Source organism: Cupressus sempervirens, chromosome 5 (genome assembly GCF_028749045.1).
Source record: "Cupressus sempervirens isolate cs-2001-9-10 chromosome 5, ASM2874904v1, whole genome shotgun sequence".
NCBI classification, from domain to species: domain Eukaryota; kingdom Viridiplantae; phylum Streptophyta; class Pinopsida; order Cupressales; family Cupressaceae; genus Cupressus; species Cupressus sempervirens.
In genome coordinates this window covers 236425326-236450752 of record NC_143122.1, presented here as the reverse complement: position 1 = coordinate 236450752, position 25427 = coordinate 236425326, and the positions used below count along the sequence as shown (strand labels likewise).

The 25427-nt window shown below is 34.0% G+C and overlaps 2 pseudogenes; both read right to left on the bottom strand.

The window, feature by feature from the left end:
• Positions 1-14475: 14475 nt before the first annotated feature.
• Positions 14476-16868, bottom strand: LOC149555374 (putative receptor-like protein kinase At1g11050 pseudogene; annotated as a pseudogene).
• Positions 16869-21192: 4324 nt separating this feature from the next.
• On the bottom strand, positions 21193-24984 carry LOC149555373 (putative receptor-like protein kinase At1g11050 pseudogene; annotated as a pseudogene).
• Positions 24985-25427: the final 443 nt, after the last annotated feature.

The following is a 25427-nucleotide window of genomic DNA, read 5'->3' as shown; positions in this document are numbered from 1 at the left end:
AGTGAAGAATCTATAATGGAACAATCATTGTTTTGTCACTGATGTCAAACCTACTACTTTTTGGTAAGACAACTACTTAGTTGATTTTAGTACTATCATTTGTTTGATTGATAAAGAGGATTTGATCAAATGAGATAACAAGAGCACATAGAGGAAAGGTTGAGTTATGGTATGAAATAGGAGTACAAAGATCAGTTAAAGCAGTAATGATACAGTCTATTGTTTATCTACTTAAGGCTGCAAAGGTTGGATACACTAATTAAGTCTAGAAGAACAAGTAAGAAGAATTGTGTCTCCCAAGCTTGACCAAGTGCATAGTAGGTGTCGAGAAAAGTTAGTACAAACCAAGTAGAAAATTGGTTGGAGCCGAGCAAAGTGAAGATTCAGTGTATGTTGAGTGAATAGTTGATGTCGAGCATTAGTAAACTTTAGTGTTTTCTAAGTTAACTAGTGGAAGATAAGTGGAAGAACAATATGGAAGCTGAGTAATAGCATATTGATGTCAAGTGCCAATATTCATGTTAAATCATAGATTTGACAAATCTGAGCTGACTATTTTGTTTTCTTGAATTATGTGAAACATGTGGAAGATAACTATGATGAGTTGGTGGCACAAAATTTAGGGTAAACCATTTTTTGATGAATTCAAAGGAGATTGAAGAAGAATTTTCTAGAGGAACCAAATGGAAAAGTGTGTAGATTCATTGTATCTCACCTAACCCTAAAATGGACAATTATGGTTAAGCAATGAAAGATTTTAAATCTCTATTTACAAATAGAGTTGGTCAAAAGAAAAGGTTGTCATGTGCGAGAACCTAAGAAGGAGAAGGAGCCTAGGATATTACTTCATTTAGTGGCCGAATAGAAGAGACTGCAAATGGCATGCAAAGCAAGAAGGCTTAAGAGTATCAATTTCTAAAGGGTGAACAAGCTATCAGAGCTGACATGTGTGGATGCCAACCAAAATGGAGGATTGAAACTAAAATATGTAACCTACAGGTGAGTTGTAATTTATTATCAGATCAAGCCTTATTGTTACTTTCTAATCATTATATCAGTCTAGGGTAAATCCTTTGGATTAAAGTTTACCTAAAGGTCATTTGTAAATCCTTTAATCAAGTGACATTCCAAGTGAATGATCTAAAGTCCTCTAACAAGGCTCACTCACAAAAGGGTGATTGAAATCCTTTAACCAGGTCACATTTAACAATGTGTATTGTAACCCTTAATGGGGTTGGCCTCACTTCAGAAGAGTGAGAGTTAGTAGCATGTTACTAGTGGTTTTTCCCAAATTGGGTTTCCACATAAAATCTGTGTGTCAAATGTGTTATTGAATATGTTACATTTCATATTTACTTTTCTGCAAAGTTGCTTTGACCTAGGACAGTATCCTACAAAGTTTAATTATTGTATGATCTAATAGATGCATGCATAATAAGGTTTTATGGATATGATTCTAGTAAGCATTGAAAAGTTTTATTTGTATATCTGGACCTTGGGTAATTGATTGGCCCCCACCCTCACTTATTCTAAAGAATTCCAACAATTATATTGCATATACATAATAATTTATAGTGCTTATTCATAATCTTAATAAATAAATCTTCATAATTTAGATATTTTAAATGTCACCACAATATTCTATTTACAACTATTTAAGATAAAATGGATACACATCACATGTTTCATCTCTATGGTGTCTTTGTGGAAAATGTTCATTTTGTTTTCTTTATAAGGAAAATACTTTAAAATATCATTAGATTGCATAAAAGATTTTTTGGATGTAGCATTAAGAAAATAAGTGTAGCATTATATTAGGATTTTCAAAAGGGAAAATTAGTAAGGCATTAGCTTCATGAACTCATTTGATTTTGAGTTAATCTACTAAGAATTTGTAAATTTTATGTTTTAGTTTTAATTTATAGCCCCAATAAGGTCCTAGCGAAAAGGTAATAAATTTCTTGATTTAAAAATAGATCTAAATCAAGAAACAACATTTTTTTTAATGTATGATAAGTTAATGTAGGGTTTCATGTTCTCAAAACATGATAATAAAAAAGAGAAAATTGGTTGAAGAAAAATAGCCAAAACAGTGGATCAATTAACATTTTCTCAATTTAATAAGTAACAATATTTTTGTTGGTATTTTTTTAGTAACATGTCTTGTTCTCTTTATCACTTTTGATTTGATATATAGTTTTCTTTAATTATTTATATATTTTAATTTTTTCCTAGTCTTTATATATTTTATTGGCTTTTTTTTTTTTTTTTTTGTGATCTTTCTCTCTTTTCTCTTATTTTTTCCTTGGTTCTTTCTTGTCTTTTTTTTTATTGGTTCTGTTCTTTTGCTTTTATATTTAAAATTAAAAAAATATAGTTTTCCTTTGGTTCCATTTTTTCATTTTATTTTTTCCCCTCTTCCCTTTTTGTCCTTGATCTTTAGGCATCTTTTTATTTTTCTTCTTGTAAACCCCTTCACCCCTACCCTAGTCTGTAAAGTATGATCCAAAATGTTGATGTAAAAACTCCAACGCAATCACTTCTAGAAATTGTTATTAAATACCATAAATATTTCAGCTAGTATTGTCATAGCCCACTACCCCTCTTTCTCTTGCAAAACCAAAAGTAAAGAAGGATCTAAAGTTAGGGTTGATTATTGTTTGTTGGGAATTGATCCAAGGTCCTTGAATATAAGAAGTGGTTATTATTTAGATTGTTTTTAGAGAAATAAGTTAGAAAATACCAACAAACCTCTTCTAACAATCAACTATTATTTTGAAGTTCAATCAAGATTAATTTGTATTCATAGTTCTAGTAAAAAGAATCACTGAGTACTATATTTAGGTCTATCTTAGAGAGGGTCTTATTTTTTAATTTTTAGTTTACATTAATCTTTTTTAAAATTAAATGTTAAAATAGTTTTATATTACTAATGTGTTCAAAATTATTTCCATAAATTTCAAGAATTATATGTGAACAAGTTCAAATTTCTATTTCAGTCATAAATATTATAAACTTTTGAAATAAACATTTCCTAAGAATATTTTTATATATTATTTGATTGTAAAAAAAGGCTTTAATGGATTGATAAAAATAAATAATTTTCTATTTTTAAAATATAAAATTAGTCATTTAGTTTAATTGGTTGCAAAATGAGTTTTCATTGTGGAGATTCTTGATTCAAATTTCAAGAGGGACATTTTGGTTATATTTGTGTAGATTCTAATTTGTGCCTCTTGGCCTTTGCAATTTTTATAAGCTTGTAAGTGTCGTGTTATTCATTAAAAAAATACAAGATTGTTAGGTATCTTGGCATTCCCTTCTCTATGGAGCCTTCTCTTAAAGATATGTGGCTTTGGGTTAAGGAAAAAATTGTCAAGAAGTTAAATAAATGGCACAACACATCTTTATCTCTAGTTGGTAGAGTTCAGGTCTATCGAAAAATCCTCTCTTCTTACAATATTTATTATGCCTCTACCTAGATTTTCAACAGTTACCATATCCTTGAAATTCAAAAGGCCATCAAGAACTACCTTAGGTTGGGTAGGCAAAGGTAACAAGAAGCTTCGTGTTTTTAAATGGGAGTAGTGCCATATTGACAAGCTCCTTGCGGGTTTAGGGTTGAAGGACCTTAAAACTTGTGGCTTAGCTCTTGCATCTAAATGGATCTTTCACTCCCAAGATGGGGATGATCCTTGGAAAGTTCTTGTCAAAAGTAATATTGAAAGAGGATTCCCCAAGAATGCTAAATTCTAGAAAAACTTAACTTTTGTGACTTGATTTGTGGAAACTTTCCTATTGTGGTTCAAGGCTTTGTTGTTTTCAAATCCATTTAGAAAGCTTAGAACCATGTCAAACCTTAATCATGAATAAGAACTTTTATAATAACAACCAGATTTATTGTGAAAGATCTATTTGGTAGAATTTGTAACTAGCTGGTAAGCTCCTGGCTCTCTCCCAAGGATGCTCTACCAAGCATTAGTCTACCATTTGGATCATTCAATTTGCTAATATCTTTGAAAATGATTGGCTCCTTAGGTGGGATGAGCTATAGCATAGATTTAATATCCCCCCATCTTAGAAGAAGGCATATATATGCTCATGAAACCCTACAAAGACATTCCTTCTCTCTGCCATGTTGACTCTAACAGATTCTTAAACATTACATGGTCAGATGGAACCATTATAACCAAGCCTAAAGCCAAAAAAATATACATTTTTATGGATTATAATGACTCCATCATCACTCATGTTAACAATGTGTGGTATACTAATCTTGAGAGCAAATATTTTTCAATATGTATCATTTGAGTGCAAATAATCCACCATAGGAAGTTGTTGTATAGAGTATTTATAGTATATTTGGATTTCATAGTGGATTAATTTTGATTTATTCACAAGATTATTCTTTTTTTTCATTATCTCACATCCAGGCATTGTACCACTTGCCCATTTTTTTCACAAACAATAAATTATATTTTGTCTTGTTATTCTTTGAAAATGGAGAGATAGAGTTTTAAAAGCCCTTCAACCTCCAAACATATTTTTGGAACTAGATAGAAATTCCTACTTTTATTTCAAATTTTCTAACCATGATTGCAAATAAAGTAGTGTTAGATTTTATCAGAGTTCCCACAACCATATTAAATATGGATATAATTGTGAAACCACTATATTGGCTGACATGATTTTTACGAGAAGAACCCATGTTGGAATCTAGCTTGATAATTTCTTTTGTACTTTTTTTTGGGAGCAATCACAGTGCCCTCGCTATAGTAAATCATTCCTCAAAAATATTTGGAATTGGTGACAAGTTTCTAAACCATCTTTGGTGAGGCCCATTTTGTTGTCGAGCATGAGAAGGAGTGTCACCCATGGTGTTGAAATTATTTTATATTAAAAAAAGAGTTTTTAATTGTACTAAGTTAATTAATTTTACTATAGTACTTTAATTGTTATTTACAAAGAAGAAAATAAATTTATAATTAAAAACATCACTATACCAAAATACATGACAAACTTAAGTTCATTAAACATTCTCTTTTTTAAAATATCTAATGAAAACTTTTTAATTTCAAAATATTTGTGACATGACCTATATTTTAAGAAGCTATGTAAAACATTCTTAATATCAAATATTCAAGTATTAACCATTTATCAATATTTAATAATGTCATGAATATAATTTAAACAATTGAAATAAATTATTCATTTTTTATAATTTTTATTTATAGATTTTCTTTACACCAAAAATAAGAATTTATCAAAAATTAAAAAATTTGCTATATTAAATATCTTCAAATATCAAGTGGCAAATAATTTCATTTATATAATACAACAATCATGCCCTTAAAATCAAACTACAAATATTTTAATTCAAATTAGTAATCCTTCCAAAATTAAAAGAATAGCTTCCATATTGGGGTGGTTGGTAAGTTTAGGAACTATGATGATAAAGTAAATTCTAGAAGGTGTAAAAATAAAATGTATTTGAAGCATTGACAACGCGATTGGAAATAGTAAAGACTTGAACAACGTGATCATTTGGTATATTAAAACACAAAGCTGTGCATATTGTTTTTGAATTGTCAGCCAGATGTGTTGTCTTAGTATGTAGAGAAGACCAAAAACTTATGGAATTGGGTTGGAATAGGGTTTTTAAGCAGTGGTAATCACTTGTTCTATAGATCCCAACTTGTTCAAAGGACCATGGTTCAAATCCAGAGGATCGGGGAAATCTTCAAAAAATTAATCTTCAAGCTATGTAACTCTTTCTCCATGGAATTTGTCTATTCAAACAATGAGACTTGATGTAATTTGTCTATTTAGACAATGAGACTTGGAATTGCATGCAACCGACTAATAAGATTGGACTCTAGATTTATTTGTTGAGCATGGCATCGAAAATAGATATTAAATTTGTAGTCAATTTTGACAATTTCTTGGAGAATTTTAGAAAATAGGTGTACAAATTTTCTACATAGATTTTCTATAGTTCAAAAAGAAAAATAATCTAGTAGAAATTTCCATAAATAATTTTTATGTTCAATTTTCTTGTGGAAAGAAAACATTTTTACCCCTAGTAAAATTAATATTAGCCAATCAGGAAATAGGAATTGTTGTCTAAAAATAATTAAAAAATAAACTTAGTTTTGAACTTTAGGAAATGATTAGTTTTGGCTCTAAATATTAATTGTGACCATCACCGAGAACATTAGGTAAGGACTAATAATGTTTTCCTCAACCTCTGGTAAGGCATCATTTATGGAAGGAATGACCCACATCCCAAAATTGCCATTTGTATACACAAGAAGTACATCTCTCTACCTACAATTTTGTATCAAGTTTTCTACTACCCCTATTTTTGTTTTATAGTAGGCACTATATGAATGATCCAAGGATATCTATGCACAGATACAAAATATTTCATTGCACTAAATGTTACAATTGGAACATGTGCCACAATGCCCAAATGGATTACACATCCTTTTATAATCATGTCAAACACTAAAATTATCATTACAAGGGAAACCCATTGATATTTTGTTTTATTCATTTTGGGGATCTATTTAGCCATTTGGGTGTACTCTCAAAATTTTGAAAGATTATATGCATATAATTTTTTTGAAAAGATTCTAAAATTTGATATGGCCTTAACATTCAAAGGGAAATGATGGTTTCTTGAAAGAGAAAGTTTACTATTGAATTGAAGCCTTTCTCACTGCATAAAGATCAACTTGTCCAAAAAGAATGAAAATGTCTAGTTCCTATTGGAATATTCAATCAAAAAATATCCTCTTAATGTTTACATAAGGCTTATTTATTAGTAGCAAAAAATAAATCAAAGCTCTTTTTGAATGACTACTTATTTATTGACAACAAAAATCATTATTTTTCTCTTTAAAATAAAAAACAATCACATGCTTATATAGAAAACAATGTAAGAATAGCTCTAAATGACATAATCTAGTTGTCTCAAATATACTCACTGCCTTATATCCAATCTATTTCTACTTGCATTTACACAACTTTAATCATCTCATGTTGTCCACTACAAACTTCTTTACTATCAACATAACTCTCATATTCTCATCCTTAAAACTTAAACATGCTCACAATAAAACAAGAGTCCTCCTAAAAGACTTAATCTATCTGCCCCATATATAGTCATGACCCTATATCTAATTTATTTCTATGAGAATTTACACAACTTTTCTCTTCTCCTTTCCTCCATTAAAGGGGCAGTCATACTGTATAACAACAATTTCAATGTGTAAATGTATGAATATCATTTTTATACAACACAGTAAACACTAAATAAACTTAGATAAAATAGGTAAATAAAAGAAATAAAAGTGAATTTCTCTTGCAACTCCAACAATTTTACCAATGATTTAATTTTTATCCTACCAGGTTACCAACACATTGAAATAGAATCAATTGCTTTGGTTTCTTCAGCAATAAATCTTGTTGCACTTATGATCACTGCTCACCATCTACAAATTGATATGGCATTTGATGATTCTCTCTAAATAGACCTGAGAGGTATAATCTTTGTAGTTGCAGTTATTTGTGAAACTTGACCACTAAATTGTTATGAATTTATCATACCCCTCCCCTCCAAAACGAAAGGAGCAAATTTTTCAACATAATAGGAGTATAAAGAAACATTCTAGATATACTAAAAAAATCATATATTGTTGTAAAAACTATATTGAGTTATGACATTACAAAGGTGTTCTTATACATCATGAAGGAACCAACAACCATGAATAAAATGGAGGTGGTATTGAAATATTGAATCACATTAAACACATTTCTCTCCTCAATTCATTCTCTAGGTTCAATGCCATTTTCATCTTTTCCCCTTAAATATCCAAGATGTCATCATTGTCAATCTCCTTTACCATTCTTCATAATCACAATATCTAGATTTCTACCTCCAAATTAAACAACTCTTGAGAAATGTAGTTAGAAAATTTCTCAAAATCGTGGCAACACTCACCATTCTACCAATACAAAATATCTGCTTAGAAATAATCGTACAAAATTTTCAAGTTGTACAAATTTAATGAAACTCCAACAAATTGGCTACAATGTAATTGAGAAAAATTGCTAATATTATATTCAAAAGAAAATATTCAAGTATATGACATGAGTTGAGATACCATAAATACTCGTTTAGTATTCCTTTTGCATTGAAAACCCAAAATTATAGATATAAAATAGAAAAAATAGTGGTTCACAAATTTTGCATACATAACAAAAAAAAATAGTATAAACTCAACCACAATAAGCATCTATGAAAACAATGCAACAGATCAAGCAAATTTTGGTCACTGCCAATACTATCAACAACACATTAGCATTAGGCAAGAGCTTGCAACACAATGGTAACTTGTGAGCCTCTCATGTGGGAGGTCTTGGGTTTAAATCCGCTTAACACATAAAAAGTAATTAATTATAATAAATTAGAATAATTAATTTGGGCAACTCTAGTTGCTCCTATTTAGGCTTTGTAAGTATAAGTAAACCACCCCAATCCAAGAAGTCATCTCTACCGTTCTTTATTCAATCCATAAAAATCATCAACTCTAGAAACTGAATTCCCATTAGAAGATACACAAAAACTAACTTTTCCCAAAAACAAGAAAATATTAAAATATAATTTTATGTATAAGAATAGATCAATACCTAGAGGCAACAAACCATAAAGTTGATCCAAATAAGTGTGATGTTTAAAAGTAGAGAAGATATAAAATAATGTACCATATTATTCCTTCTTATGGTATTTGATAGATAGATTCCATCGAGGCCCACAAATTTTGCACAACAATCTCTTGTTCCTTACATTCATTCAATTTCAATTGGGTTTCTATGTTTTCACTTTATAATCTACGATGGACCCTTCATTGGTGTAAGAAACTAAGTATTGTCTGCTTCTATAAGACTGGTCTCCATATCATTCTTCAATTCTACTAGACGAAATAGTATAGCAAAAACTTAATGACAATATATTGCTCACTTTTTAGCCTTATACAAAAACCTAAAATCATAATTTCAACATTTTTTCTAAATGCATATGGATTTCCTCTTACAATTATCCCAACAATCAATCTTTTCAACCATCGTTTCTCACCATCAATTTTATTGTTGGCATTAGGGTGGTTTATAAACTTCACACTTTTTTGCATCAATATAGACCACATGAACATTCATTATGTAAAGTTGAGATGCCAAAATGTAAAAATATGTGCATTCAACCTTTCTCAAGTGACATGTGCAATAGTAGTTTATTCAACATTTTCCACCATTATCCATGTTATTCCTTCCTTGTGGCAGCATCCTTCAGGTCATCTACACACAAAGAAAATTATAACCTACATTTTACTTTACTTCTTATTATTGTTATATTTTACAAAATTATTTTTAATTTGTAATATATAATTTTCTTAATAATTATATAGTGAAAAAACTTCTAACATTAAATTTATTAATTAATTACAATAATTTTCTAGTTTGCTAATTTACCAAATCTAATTATTTTAATTTTTAAAATTGCAGAAAGAATTATTGCTGCAATTCAATTATACACAGATTTTCTATAAAAAAATGCAAAAATACTATATATATATATATATATATATATATATATATATAAAATATAATATAATATAATTAATAAAATTAGATTACACATATAAGGCACATTGCATCTCTTATTCTTCACATGCGATTTGATGGAAACAAATCATTTCATTTAGCAGCTTTGGATGTTTTAGGAAAAAAAAAATGGGAAATGGAAACATCCAACTATACAATGAAAAGCTGCCGAGATATTCGAAACGGAGATACCGAAATCCAACGGCAAAAAAGTTTTATATCATTTTTTAGCACTTTTAAGACACTGTGAACCATATATCCGTGGAGTCAGATCGCGCATTTCAAATCTAAAAATTCCTTCAGCTCTATAAGATCTAGTCTCCATGATTTAGCTGATTATGGATTTGGTAACAAATATCTACAATTTAGCCCCTCTCTATAATTTAGCTAATTATGTATTTGGTAACATTTTTTTCTGTAATTTGGCCCCTCCTTATAAATTTAGCCCATTATTCACTCATTGACAAAGAGTTGTAGCAAACTAGATATTGATTTCTTCTGTAATCTAGTAACGACATTCTCTGTGAAAAATATTGGTGAAAATGGAGGTCTTCCTAGTGATGATGGCCATGGCTATGATCTTGTTCTGCAGCATGGGCATCAGTTACTGGTGTTGTGCAAGGGCCAAAATTAGGTGTTTTGCGAGAATTCACATGGGCGTAGTCTATTTCAATATATTGCCAATCAAGGATGCAACCAATAATTTTAGTTGCGCCATTATAATCGACCAGGGCAATTTTGACGGAATAGTGTGTAACAAAAGACTTGCCAAAGCTCATGATCAGATGATTGCTGTGAAGAAAATGGATTACTCTTTCCATGAAAACCTTGGCCTAGTGCGGTTCAACGCACCACAAATGGAGGAGGCAACGAACAATTTTAGTTGCACCAATTTAATCGAGCAGGTGAACTTTGGAATTTTGTACAAGGGCAGACTTCTTGACGGGTAAATGATTGCCGTGAAGAGAATGAAGAAGTGCTCTGTCGATGATTTCTTGAATGAGGTGGAGATGATGAGCAGCTTTCACCACTAGAATTTGTTGCCTCTCCGTGGCTTCGGCATTGCCGGTGACGGCAAACAGGGCTGCCATGAGCGGTTTCTCATTTACGACTATCTCGCTAATGGCAGCCTGGATCAACACATTTTTGGAGGGAAAATTAGAAATGGGAGAGCATTGTCGTGGGAGCAAAGGAGGAAGATTATAATCGGCATCGCAAAGGGGTTATGTTATCTGCATTGCGACGTTCAGCTGACGATATATCACAGAGACATCAAAGGGGTTTTGAGCATGTTGATTATTTATAAATACCATATTCTATATTTTTATGACTCATTGCTTTAAAAGTAAATCTTGCATAGATAAAAATTTCTATGTTTAAAAAAAAAATCATTGGATAATACTGTCAAGAATGGAGTTGAAGTGTTTTAGGAAGTTATTTTAAATTTAAATTTTAGCATTTTGATATTTTAAAATTAGTATTTCCTATATTTTTAAGAGTCTTGATTGCTTTAAAAGCAATTTTTTCATACTTAAATATATTCATGTTTTAAAAAGTTTTGATCACTTTAGAAGCTATATGCACTTATCTTCTTTTTGTCAATTTTGCATGTAATTGAGTGGTGTTGCAATTATTTTGATTTATTAAAAAAAATCATTTGAATGTAGAATAAAATTACACATCCTTCTTGAAAATTTGTATACCCTCTTTTTGACATCAAAGGTTTAGAATTTAAGAGAAAGATGCAATATTATATTTAGAAAAGAGGGGTAATTAACTTATTCAAAATAAATCAAGACATACAAAGAAAAACCTAAGAGCAACACAATAAAGCTCAAGGCAAAGACACAATCAAATTGAAAGAGGTCACAACTAGTCAACTTTAAGGAATCCATATTTAACTTGTCCACATCCTCTTTATATTTTTTTCTTGGATTCGATTGTGTGATTATTTTTGCATCAATGTTTCGGATCACATTCTATGATCCATCATTATGATAAGAGAAACAGAGTTTCATGAGAGAAATAGAGTGTCACTTTCTCTTAACCTAATGATGGATCACAAAGTATGGTCTAAAATGTTGATGCAAAAATAATTACACAATCAAATGTAGGAACATATAAAATTTGATAGTTTCATATGGATTATGGAAATAATTTTTTTCTTATCCCCTTTATAATCAATCTCAAGAGACTTCATAGCCCATACCCTACCTACCTTAGTTCTCAGAAGTTCATTTACCAAGAAAGCTACTACATTTTTCTACTTCCTCAAAGTACGACAAAAAAAAATTTATAATCCATCTAGGACTATCAATTAAGGACTTATCTTACTAGTACAAATACTTACCAATTAGCTTCCTCCAAATGTTTACTATTTAACATATTGAGTGCAACTTGAGTGACAAAATAATCTAATTTTAAATCCAGGGAGAACCCTTTTCTATAGCACAAAGAATGGATATAGAAGCAAAAGAGGAGCACAATACTTCACTATTGTCCCTACCAACACCATTGATTCATTCATGTCCATATTCCCTTCTAGAAGACCAATTCATTTTAACTTTTAAAAATCCCTCAAATGGATGAACCACCTTCCTTATTTAATATTTTTATGTTTGGCATACCTTAATTTCCTTCTTGCTAAGGGGTTAGCCCTACAATCAGCAATATCCAAATTCTATATCATAACTAGATCACTAGGATCCATAGGTTCACTAACAAGTTACATTTTGAAAGAATCATTACATGAATTATCTAAATAATAATTCTTCATAGAAGAGCACTTATAATTTCCAAATCTTGAAGGATCCAATTTATTTCTAGCCACAAGTTCCAAATGAAAATGAACCTTCAATTTATTTCTAGCCAAAAAATAGTCAGTGCTCCCCTCCAGATTTTTGACAAGGAACTAACTACCTCCTATGAATTATATAAGTTTAATAGTTGTATTAGGCATTGATAGGTTGATCTTTTGATGCAACGATAACGACCACTCTAACAATGATAACCCATCATAATCAAATACATCACATGTAAAAATAGCAAAGCTATCAAACATTTATATTAGCTAACCATTATGAATTGGGTCAACAAACATCCAATTAAGTCAAAAGAGTTATACTAGTCGACAAAGCATATTGAAACATAGGAGTCTAAAGTTGGTTATGAGAAGATTTCACACTTAAATTGTTGAGTAGACTTTATGTAAGAAAAATAAAAACCTAAAAGTTACATTGGTAACTTCTAAAATAGCCTTAGTCCTTCAAGCCTTTCAAATAATCTATTTGTTGCTCTTGATTTGAAATTGTGTTACTTTTTCTAAAATTGTGAAGCCTGAAAATCAATCTCACCAACCACCCAACACACCCCCCCCCCCCTCTCATAATCCTCTTGCCAAGAGTCTTTCATGCTATATAAATAGCATCTAGACTTAAATTTATTTATGTTTGACTACCTCTATAAGGATCCACTAAGATTTAATATTTCACAATATGACATTGTTTATTTTTAAATTTTATAATTGGTTAAATATGTTTTGTTTACTCCATTAATGTAGTAAGAATTAAACATTGCATGTTAGATAGTTCAACTATTTTCTACTTTGACTCAAATAATTATCTTGGAAAAGTTATTAATTTTCCATTATGAAAATAAAAAATAAAAATGGGGTTATGACATTTTGCCTTTTTTATATAACTATATTAAATTATATTATATATTAAAGCATCTAAGAAAGCAATTAAAAAGAGTGAACTTTTTTTTCTGTTGAGTCATATTTATATGATGTTATTATGTGATCATTAGTCCTTTCTCAATCTTGTAACATATTTTCTTAAGAAAACTATGTTTGAAGTCTAAGTAAAGGGAGCATTATAGTAGCCTTAGGTTATGAAATATGTCAAAACACATAATCTATAATGGCACTACAACTTGCATTCAACTCAATCCTCTAAATACAAAGAAATCTAGAAGCATATGCTCTCATGCAACTGCATATTCACTAAAATATTGAAGTAATTGTGCAATGCAATACTAGAAACATAGAGCAAGATCATGGTGCAAGATAAGTTGTTGGTCATTGTTGTCATGAAGGACATAAATCAATTTTTGAGAAGGGATTTGATTTCATATAACAAATTATGGAAAATGAGGTTTCTTGGAGTTGTGTTGCTGTCCTTGTTTCATGTTGAAACACTATAATTATATTATAGAAGAAATCTATCATCCAATTATTATTAAGAAAAAAATACTGATGCTAAAAAGGTCATGTTGTTAAAATTATATCTAAAAATTTTAAAGGATAAAATTAGAAATAATTGTTAAAAAATATACTAACTCATATGAACATTTTAAAACCCTTTTTCATTTATTGACACCTAAATCTTTATTCCTATATTTCAAGTAAGCAATCAATTTAAGATATAGATACATTCTATATTAAAATAAATATTTTATATTTATAGGACCTTTGGTTTCTTTCATAAGACTAATTCAAGTAAAAATTGTAAAAATTGTAGATTAGATAAATTTAGTAAAATACATGAATAGTTGACAATTCTTAATTTTTGAACACACAAATTTCAGCATAATACTATTCGAGTTCCAGTTCCAAATGAGTAAAACTTCTTTATCAATGGAGTCCACGGCAAGAAAAATTAAAAATAAAGAATACTGTATTTCTTAGCAGCTCATTTCTCTCTCAGAAACACCAAGGATATCGACATCTCTGCTGAGATGTTTCCATAAAAAACATGAACACCAAGGAATAAACAATTAATGTACTGGACCATCATGGGTTACGAACGCCGCCTATCTTCCAATAACAGACGAGTTGAAGGAAGGACAACTCTCTATAACGCTGAGAAACGCCTTTCCATTGTTCGCCGCTCTGTGATTTGCTACTGGCAAAGGTTTTTCTGGTATCGCGGGAATGGCAGCCTCTCCCTCCAACATCTTCAATGCCTCTGCCATGCTCAGCCTTAATGCCAGATTAACATGAGTACACAAAATACCCACCTTAACAAATCTATCCATTGTTTTCACCCCTTCATGACTCTCGTGCATTCTCCAATCTATAACTTCAACTACTCTACTCGTTTCCAGGAGCCTCCATGCCAAATCAGTAATAAGGTATTTAGTCGAACATTCGACAGAGGTATCCAGAGCCCTTCTGCCGCTTATGATTTCCAACAACACAACTCCAAAGCTATACATATCACTCCGATCTGTAAGAATTCCATAAAGAGCATACTCCGGTGCCAAATACCAACGCGTCCTGCATATTTTTGACACGAGATACGATTCCCCTTCGCTCGCCATCCTCGCCAGCCCAAAATCAGCAACATAGGCATTCATGTCCTCATCCAGTAGAATGTTATTGGCCTTTATATCTCTGTGATAAATAACTGGCTGAACGCCTTAATGCAATGCAGATGACATAACCCCTTTGTAATCCCGATTATAGTCTTCTTCCTCTGCTCCCACGTCAGCGTTCTCCCGGCGGCGTTTCTAAAAATGTGTTGATCGAGGCTACCGTTGGCGAGGTAGTCGTAAACGAGAAACCGCTGGAACCCCTCTTTGTGTTCACTGCCAATGCCAAAACCTCACAGAGCCACCAAATTCCAGTGGCGAAGGCTGCTCTGAATCTCTACCTTGTTCCAGAAATCCCCATCTTCTTCGACAGAGCACTTCTTCATTCTCTTCACGGCAATCATCCGACCGTCGGGAAGTTTTCCCTTGTACACCATTCCAAAACTCCCCTGCCTGATTAAATTCGCGCAACTGAAATCATTCATGGCTTTCTTGATTTGCCCTTCATTGAACGACACTACGCCTATCTTGGGCTTCACGACGTTGATCAGAAGGCTTTGGTTTATTAATCTCTTAAAACGCCTGCACTTCGTCCTCGCCTTCCACCAGTAAGTAATGGTTCTTATAATGCCCATGGCCATGGCGGCGCCTACATCACCATGATCTTGCTGGCGGTATTTCTGCAATGATTGGTAAAACGGCCAGTACCAACAATCACCATGAATGTCTCCATTTGAATGTTTCTGCAATGATCGTTAAAACGGCCAGTACCAACAATCGCCATGAAATCATAAATCAAGAATCTCTGGCGCCCCTCTTTGTCATCGCTAGAAATGCAGAATCCTCTGAGAACCACCAAATTCCGGTGCCTAATGCCGTTGATGATCTCCACCTCGTTGATGAATTCTGTTTCTCCTTCCGAACCACAGTTCGTGATCTTCTTAACTGCAATCGGCCGCCACCCGTCGGCGAGGACGCCCTTATAAACTGTTCCGAAACTCCCCCGGCTGACCACATTGGCATCACTGAAATTACCAGTGGCATTCCTAATCAGTTGAATGTTGAACCAAACGGCGCCCATATTGGGCTTCAAAGCCCCTCTTAACAGATTCCTGTTATTTCTTACAAAATACATGTGATTCGCCTTGCCCTTCAATCTGACCCAGAAGCAATACGCCTAAAGCAGAAAGCATGAGTAATTCAATGACGGTGTCGGTAGAACCAAAGAATAGAATTCGTCGATTGGGCTTCCTCTGAATAAACAGCACATGGAGAATACACGAAGCAGCCTGAGTAGTCATGGGCCCTAATTCATTCGCCACACCGGCCGCATAGAGGCAAATGAAATAGTAACATTTTCGACTGGTTTTCTCTGAAATGTTCTTGATCATGTCCGTTAACTCCCTATGAACTGCTTCCCCACTGGCAAAACACGCAGCACAGGCACAGGCACCAGAGAGATCTCCTTTACATGCGTTATCCAGAGAAGTGGGTCCGAGCTTTTTAATTCAATCCTGCTTCGTCTTAATGCCTCCGCACAAACTGGGGCTTGAAACATAATCTGATGTATCGTTGAAACAGAGCTGGACAAAATTTGGGAGAAACCCCATGGAAGTGAGCTTCTGTTGAAATTTGCTGAAACAGGCAGCGGCAGAGGCATAATTTGGTAGCTCGAAAATGGATTGTTCTCGCAGAAATTGAGCAAGACCCACACCAATCACAGTTCTTAATGTCGTTCGACAATTTTCGAGTTGGGCGGGAGTTCTAATCGACTGGCAGTATGATGAATTCCACGACATTTGAGTAACATAGTCGAGATTGATTGGGCATTCAACACTGGCCACATGAAAAGAGTACAGAAACAACAGAGGAATGAGTGCTCTCCAAATCATTCTTGCTAAAGAAATGATGAATGCAAATAGTTCTGCAGACATGCAGCCATAAATTTGTAAGAGAGACCCGCGTTGCGAACTTTCATCGAACCGTGGAATTTGAGCGTTTGAATGTAGGACAGGGGACACTGCCTTTTAGGGCTTTTGTTATTTTACCACAGATGAAGAAGACTGCTACAATATCTAATTTATTCGCGAAGACTTTTTGGGTCACTTGTCAGCGGAACCTGCTCCATTACCAATTTATGATAAATTTGTAGATTAAATGCTTCGCGCACTACGCAGAAGATGAGATAGTGATGGCTTTGGTTATACACATCTGTATTGCAGCAGGCGGTGTAATGATGGTTTCTTGGATCTTTCGAGATGATGGTAACAGCTTATAACCAGAGAGACGTTGGTACATGATTAATCTGATCGTATCAATTGAAATACAAATCTGAATGACGCGGTTCCAATTTAACCCTGCGATGGAGTTTCAATGCGTAGATAGTTATAACAATTGTGGAACAAGTTCTCGTGTATATGTAAGTACAAAAAAGAAAGATCATTTGGAGGTAGTGTAGATAGTTATAACAATTGCAATTGTGGAGATATTTAATGACATTTCTAAATTTTCACTATCTTTTTTTTTTCTCTTCTTTTTTAAAATTTATTTATTTTATCTATATGTACATTTAATTGTCCACTTCCACCACTAAAAAAAATATGTTGTACAACTCTTCTAATTAAAATGTCAATAAATACACACAAATAAAACAATCTAACAAGTATATGTAAAGGTCGAAAAAATATTTTGCACTTCTTCTAAATATTCATATTTTAGTACACTACAGTAATTTACTAGATTTTTACTTTTGAATATTTTGCTATTGTAAAGGAATTGATTAGCGGGTTAGGTGTACAATAGGTGGGTGGACATTGATTATACAAACGTGCTCAACTAGAGATTTGAACTTATTTAGCATTAAAAGAAAAATTTAATGGTTTGGTAGACAATTGGATTGATTGTGTGCATAAAGCTTCAAAAGTGGTTATTTGGAGGAGTCAACTAATAATTACTCAGAAACATCTCGACAATGAGGTTCCACAACCACCAAAAAAAATATTATAACTCATCTAATTAATGTCACAAAAAAGTTTCAATCTATATGTACATAGAGACAAGTCATGTTCTAGACCACTAAAAATGTGGCAAACTCCTTGAATAAATATTCATTGGTAAACTACAAGTGCCCATGTAATACATTACAAGGCTTTTAGTTTTTGTATATTGATTATTGTACAAGAATTGTTTGGGGGGTTACGTGATGGATGACTATTTGTACATGGGTAGCTGGTGGACACTCTCCCTTAGTTTCATGGGATATTAAAAAAAATCTGTTATCCCTTTTGAATAAGCATCTTAACTTTTGAGAGTAGCATTTTTATTTATTGTAAAATGTATCTATGATCATTAAGTATATTTATTTATTTTTTCAACCATAATATAGATGTAGACATGATGGGCATAATTACCATAAGTACATTTTGTTGGAGAATAACTTCTATATTATATTTATAGCTAAAAATATCAAATTGGTATTAGAAAGGGGCTTGAAAGTTTCCACCAATTTGGAAACTTTCATATTTGTGTGATAAAGTATATGACTTAAAAAATGAATTACGACTTGAGTGTTATAATTGTTACTTATAGATCATTGCTCTCACTTAAAAAATCATAGCATCTACTACCTTTTAAAATAGTGTAACCCTCCCATGAAATGTAATTAAGAAAGAATATAAAAACTCATAAGATTGTTGTTGGGTCATTGTTATCCTACTGAAGTTGGAAAGTTCTTAATGAGCTCACTAGTGAGCAAGTATTGTTGAATGCAAGACATAAACATTATAAAGGATGAGCTTAGGATAGTGCCCTAGATAATCCTTGGCTCTTAGTCAATAAAATTCAGCTTTAATATTCCTCCAATTTTTCATAAAAAATGCCCTTCTAGAAACTTTAGCAAGCCCCTCTCTTTGAGCTGTAAGAATTTTCCTTAGGGCAAAATCACCCAAGATCAAGAAGCTCAAGCACTAGCATAATATGGACCAATAAAGTATGAGCAGAATAACAATATGAAATAGAATTGATGTACAAGTACACTAGGAGAGCCTATATACAAAGGCCTCTAGAATGAATAGGAGTTTGCAAAATGATAAGCCTCACAACTAAGCACATGTCCACGAAGAGTGGATTATCCTCCATTGAGCACAAGAGTTAGTGCAATGATGAGAGGATAAGCCTACATAGGTGTGTCATGTAAAAATATGTTATAAACACCATGTGTTTAATTGAGAGTGTGAATAACTGTGTTGTCCACTTGACAACTTAGTTGATTATGCAAACTCCAGTGTTGTAGACACCATGTGTTAAAATAGAGTTGCTAACTCTTGTGTTGTCAACAAGACAACTCATATGAGTACGCATACTCCTAGGTGTCTAACCTAATAAATAATAAATAATGCATTTATCATAAGTAAAATTAAGTAAAGTGTAAATAATGATTATTTACACTAACACCGCCCCTTAAGTGCAACTTAGGGGAATGCACTTAAGCTCACAAAAGCTATGATGAAATGCATAATGGGTCCTAACTACTAGGCCATGTTAGGTATCCAAGTACAAATGCAATGCTATACATACAATGCAATCTCTTTTAAAACAGAGAAAGAGGGAAAACCTCGTGGGAAAAACCCTCCTCCAAAAAGAGAGATAAGTAAAATAAAGAAGAGAAGAATCATGTGACCCCCCTTGATGAAAAATCCCTCACCCCCAAGATATCTCACAAATGAAGATACTTGATCTTCATCAAGGGCTTGGTGAAGATGTCGACTATCTACTATTCTATAGGAAAATACTGCAATGCAATGACCTGCTTATGAATCAGCTCTCTAATGTAGTGCATATGAACCTCAATGTGTTTTGTCCATTGATGTTGGACTGGATGTTTTTAGATTTCAATAGCACTCTGATTATCACAATGGATGACTATGGGTCTAGGTAGATCAAAACCAAACTCCTTCAGAATCTATTGCAACCAAATAGCTTTTGTTGCCGCATTCACAATTCCTCAATACTCAGCCCCAATCGATGAAAGAGCAATAGTGTTTTTTTTTTTAGTCTACCAACAAATGGGGCTGGAACCAAGATGAAACATGTATCTTGAAGTAGACTTGCAAGAATCAAGATCCCTTGCATATTCTGAGTCTGTATAACCCACTAATTGTAGTCCAGTACCATTTGCATAACATATCCCATATGTATTTGTACCCTAGATATAGTGCAAGATTCATTTGGCTACCTTCCAGTGAAGTTCATGGGACTCTTGCATGAAGCGAGAAACCATGCCAACTACAAATGAGATGTCAGGGCATGTATGTGTCAAGTATAAATTTTCTCTACAGGGCTAATAGGCCAAAAAAAATCGAACAAAATAATCCGAAAATTGTAGACAAAAATTGCAGAGAAAAAAAATACAAATCTGAAAAATAAATTATACAGATCTAAAAATGATATTTTTCTTTGCCACCTAGTCTCCTTTACATGTTTGAGAGGATGTAATTTGTCACAACTCTTTTTAACTAGGGTTTTTCTTACCTGAATAATAATTGTGATCTTAACCTTTTTATCTAAATAAGACAATCTCCTAGCCTACATCGATCAATCTCGAAGTTCCACTAAACATCCTCCCCTGTGTTAAATCCTCTCATAAATTCATATTTGTTCATCCAATATCCTCAAAATCTCCACCCTTAATCCAAGACGCTCACAATTCAAAAATGAGATGACCTCTTTTAGATCATTATGATAGAAGTGCATGAATGCTACATATTATAATCCATGAATACTATATGTTACATGTTATGTTATGATATTAGTTTGAAAGTAACCACATTTTTAATCACTTTATCAACACATCCAAACAATATCAAGAGAACATTAAAGCACAATTAAACATGGGACAGGCTAATCTCTAAAAAAAATGCACTAAAGACAAAACAAAGTCAAACTTTTTTTTTTCCAGATTCACGAAAATGTAGTATTTTTTTCCCAATTTTTTGTTGTTCTCGATTACGAATTATGCAGATCATGAAGATCAAATGCTAAAATTTCCAACAAAATTCATAATGTTTTCAATTTTTTGAAAATTGATCAATCGTACAGTTTGTAGAGAGGATAGTTTGTACGGAAGATAGTCGTATCCATAAAACACTAACAAAGATTCCAACCATACATTTATTAAAAACCAAAAAGAGAATTAAGTCCATATTAGCTTATTAACCGTTAGAACTTATTTAAATGTTTTGCATAGATTGGGAATTTCAAAAAAAGAGCGGAGGACTCGTAGTATCCATCCTCCAAAGCCCGCTCATTCAGAAGGGACAAAGGCCTTTCGGGAATCTCTGGAATGTCGACCTCCCCTTCCAACATCTTCAATGCTTCCGCCATGCTTGGCCTGAATGCAACCATTACATGAGCACACAGAATGCCCACAAGCACAAACCTCTCCATAACATCTGCAGACCCCTTCTCACGTATTCCAACATCTACAATCTCAATCGTTTTGCCCGCCTTGACAAGCTTCCATGCCCAATCTGTGATTAGATAATCAGACGGGGACTCCACAGACGTATCCAGACTCCAGAGCCTTTCTGCCGCTCATAATCTCAAGCTGTGAGCTGACCATACAGAGCATATTCAGGGGCCAAATAGCCATGAGTGCCCGCTATACGTGTGGTCAGATGCGATTGTGCTTCCGTTGTCATTCTCGCGAGCCCAAAATCTGCAACACAGGCATTCATTTGATCGTTCAGCAGAATGTTAGTGGCCTTTATATCTCTGTGATAAATGGCAGGCTGAACTCTAAAGTGCAAATAACAGAGCCCCTTAGGGGTGCCGATTGCAATGTTCTTCCGCTGCTCCCAATCCAATCTCTTCTTCCCCAAATTACCGAAGATATGTTCGTCGAGGCTGCCATTAGCAAGGTAGTCATAGATGAGAAACCGCTGGCGGCCATCGGTGTCATCGCTGGCAACACAGAAACCTCTCAGAACAACCAGATTCTGGTGCCTAATGCTGTTTATGATCTCCACCTCGTTAATAAACTCCGGATCCCCTTCCGAAGTGCAGTTTCTAATCCTCTTCACCGCGATCTGCTGACTGTCGGAAAGAGTTCCCCTGTACACCGTCCCGAAACCGCCCTCGCCAATGGCATTGCCGGCGCTGAAATTGTTGGTGGCTCCGGCGATCTGGTCCAAATTAAAGCACACTGCCCCTGTGTTGGGCTTCAAAAGGCCTCTGTTTGACTTCACGAAATGCCTGTGCTCGGCTTTTCTTTTAATCCTCGTCCATAATTGTAACACATCCCCAAGCTACAGATCATAAGGATGCCTCCTACAGTACCCGTACAGCCGTATAAAATGATTTGCGTGCCAGTTGTGGGTTTTGTGTTCACGAAGGGCACGCGAAGAATACACCCTGCAGCTCCTCTGTTCGTAGGCCCAAATTCATTCACGACGCCAATTGCATAGAGGCACACAAAATAATAACAGTAGGTACTTATTTTCTGTCATGTCCCATTTTTGGTGACAGTTCGATTTAATTAATTTAATTAATCTGGTTGTCTAAAATAATGCATATTTTAAGGACAACTAATTAATTATTTTAATTAAATAAATAAATATTAAAAGATAACTTTATATTTAATAAAGTGACTTGGATTATGAAAATATTTAATAAAGTCACTTGAGGGATAAGATCAAAAATGTTCTAGAAGTCTCTGGAGAAGGTGGAGAGAAAAGAATAAATAGGCACCCCGGGGCTCCATTCGAATCAGGCAGTTGATTATCTCTCTTTGATTTCAGATTGTGATTCAATCACAGATGCATTGTAGAACCTAGGGTTTCTGCAATTATCACAGTTAGCCATTGAGAACGATAACTCTCAATTGGTACGCAATTTTGAGGGTGTGAAATATCATCTGAATTATTGCAGATTGGAGGTGACATTCAGTCATTTCATCAGGATGGTAATCTGTGGCTTAAGGCCAAATTTTTGGAGGATCATTCTGAGAATTAATATTCGAAGATTCAAGCTATTTGCAAAGTTGGAATTTATTACGGATCAGTTGGCAAAGGAGTAAGGCGACTTCTTCAGCATTCTATATAGAAAGTTACAGTGTGAGCAGATCGGGGGTAGAAGAACAAGTTCCAAGCTATCTTTCCAGCCGGCATTTTCGTATACTGTTAGGGCTGAAGTCTGGGCAGAAGGCAATTGCAAAGATCATGTTATAGGGTGCACAACAATATATAATGAGCACAGGGTTAATTTCATTTTAGAAATATTGCAGATTTGAAGGCGATTAATAGTCCATTCCAGTTCAGTGTAAGAAAGTTTGCAGAGCAAGGAGGACTGTGTGGGTGTGAGAAGAAAGAGATGAGTAACACCAAATAACAATTTCAAATTGCACAACCAACGCCAATCATATATTTGGAGATTTTAAAGAAATCGCAGGATTGAAGGCTTTTGTATTGAAGACGATCTCCAATCATTACTGCCGCACTCAATATAATGGTCGATCCATATTAATTATTGAAGACGCATTAATTTGGGACAAGGCCGAAGGAGTAGCAGAAACAGTGATTGAACACGGGTCGAAATATATATACAAGGTTTGTTCCCTGATTTCTGACTCAGTATTACTGCAAGCAGAGGTGGGTACGATCATACATATTGGCTTCCTCCTGTCGTCCAGTGGCTTAAAAAAACCAACAGCCCGAGCGCCCTGTCACAGGTCGCGAATCATAAAAATCACAGGTGACCAAGATAAGAATTATAGAGGGCGGAGGCGCATTTGGTTTCCCCATCGGCTTCATTTTTCCTTGCATCCGGTGGACTCAACTTCTGACAGTGCAGACTCCTTAGCAAGTAGCGATTTGAATTGTTTTGGTCGTGTTCCAATCACATCACAGGCATCAAGGAAATCGGGCGAAAAAACAATGATCCATTGAAGAGTTGGAGAGAACCCCATATTCCGACCAAGCTTAGCTTTCTAAGGGAGATTGTATAAAAGGAGGGACGGTACCACATCCAGTCTGTGAAGGTAGATGACTTTGGATCAACTCCTGCATTATCCGATTATCAGGTTCTTTTCATTACTTAGTTGTAATTCTTCAGACTCAGTTATTGTTAATAAAACGAGGTTGCTATGACCATACTACTTGCAACTGAATCACTTTCTGAATCCTGTCATTAACTATTGCTTAAGGATGGGTTTTGTTTCATTGTCAAGTACTTTGATCACTTTCCAGTACAGTTACTTAATGTTACAGTAAGGACTGAACTTGTTTGCAAACTGTTTGACGTAATGACCGCACCCTTGAAGTTTTAAGATTTTGGTGCTTAAAGAAGCAATAATCCTGTCGGAGTTATTTCAGTGGTATCAGAGCTTGTCGGCTAACTGTTTGACAAAATGTCAAACCCTTGAAGTTTAAGATTTTTGGTACTTAAAGAGTCGATAATCCGTTGCGGTTATTTCATTTTCTCTGTAACCCCTTTGATCATGCTCAGCAGTTGCCTCTGAACTACTTGTCCGCTTTCATGGCATCTATGGCACGCAGAGATTGCACTGAGATCTCCTTTGCAATCCGTGTCCAATGCAGTTGTTCCAACTTTGTCAATCCAGTCTTTCGTGGTCTGAATGCCTCCACACGAGCTTGGAGACGACACAAACTCAGATGTGTTGATGAAACACAGTTGAACCAGATTTGGTCGAAGACTCAAAAATGTTAGCTTTTGCTGGAATGTAGTCAGGCATGCAGCGGCAAAGGCATTGTTGGGAAGTTCGAAGGCCGATTGAACTCTGAGGTATTGTGCAAGGCCTACGCCCAACATGCTTCTTAACGCCATTCCACAATTGTTCAGTTCCCCTGCTGTTTGAATGGATCGACAGGATGATGTGTTCCATGGCATTTGAGTTACATAGTCGAAGTTAATCGGACATTCGACTGCAACATTTGTGTTAGCCCAATAGAGTAGTAACAGCAGCACCACGAATCCTTGCATTTCCATCTTCATTTTGTCTCAGAAAGACAATGGTATCTCCAGGGGCCTGTCTGAACATACTTACCGTTTTGGAAACTGTCAAGTGATGTTATATTCTTTGTATGGGCCAAACAGGGTGGAAAATGTTTGATTCTCTGTCCAATATCATTGACCAGCTGTTGCTAACATTAATAACATTTATTGATTAGGATTCAAAGGACTTGGACGGTCCCCACGCGCACTTCCCACCTACTAGACGCTCATCCAATCGTAATTTTCAATCCTTATGAATCTTAAAATAAGTTTCTATAAATTAAAAATCATAAACCCTGGTGCCCTGCCTGCAAAGGCACCCTCGAAGATAGTGGACAGTTTAATTGGACGGCTAGAGCTGTTGACTGAATAGGACGTTGGTCTCTTTTTCTTGGAAACATCATATTTGGGTTGGATTAAACATCTCACGGATATGAACGAAC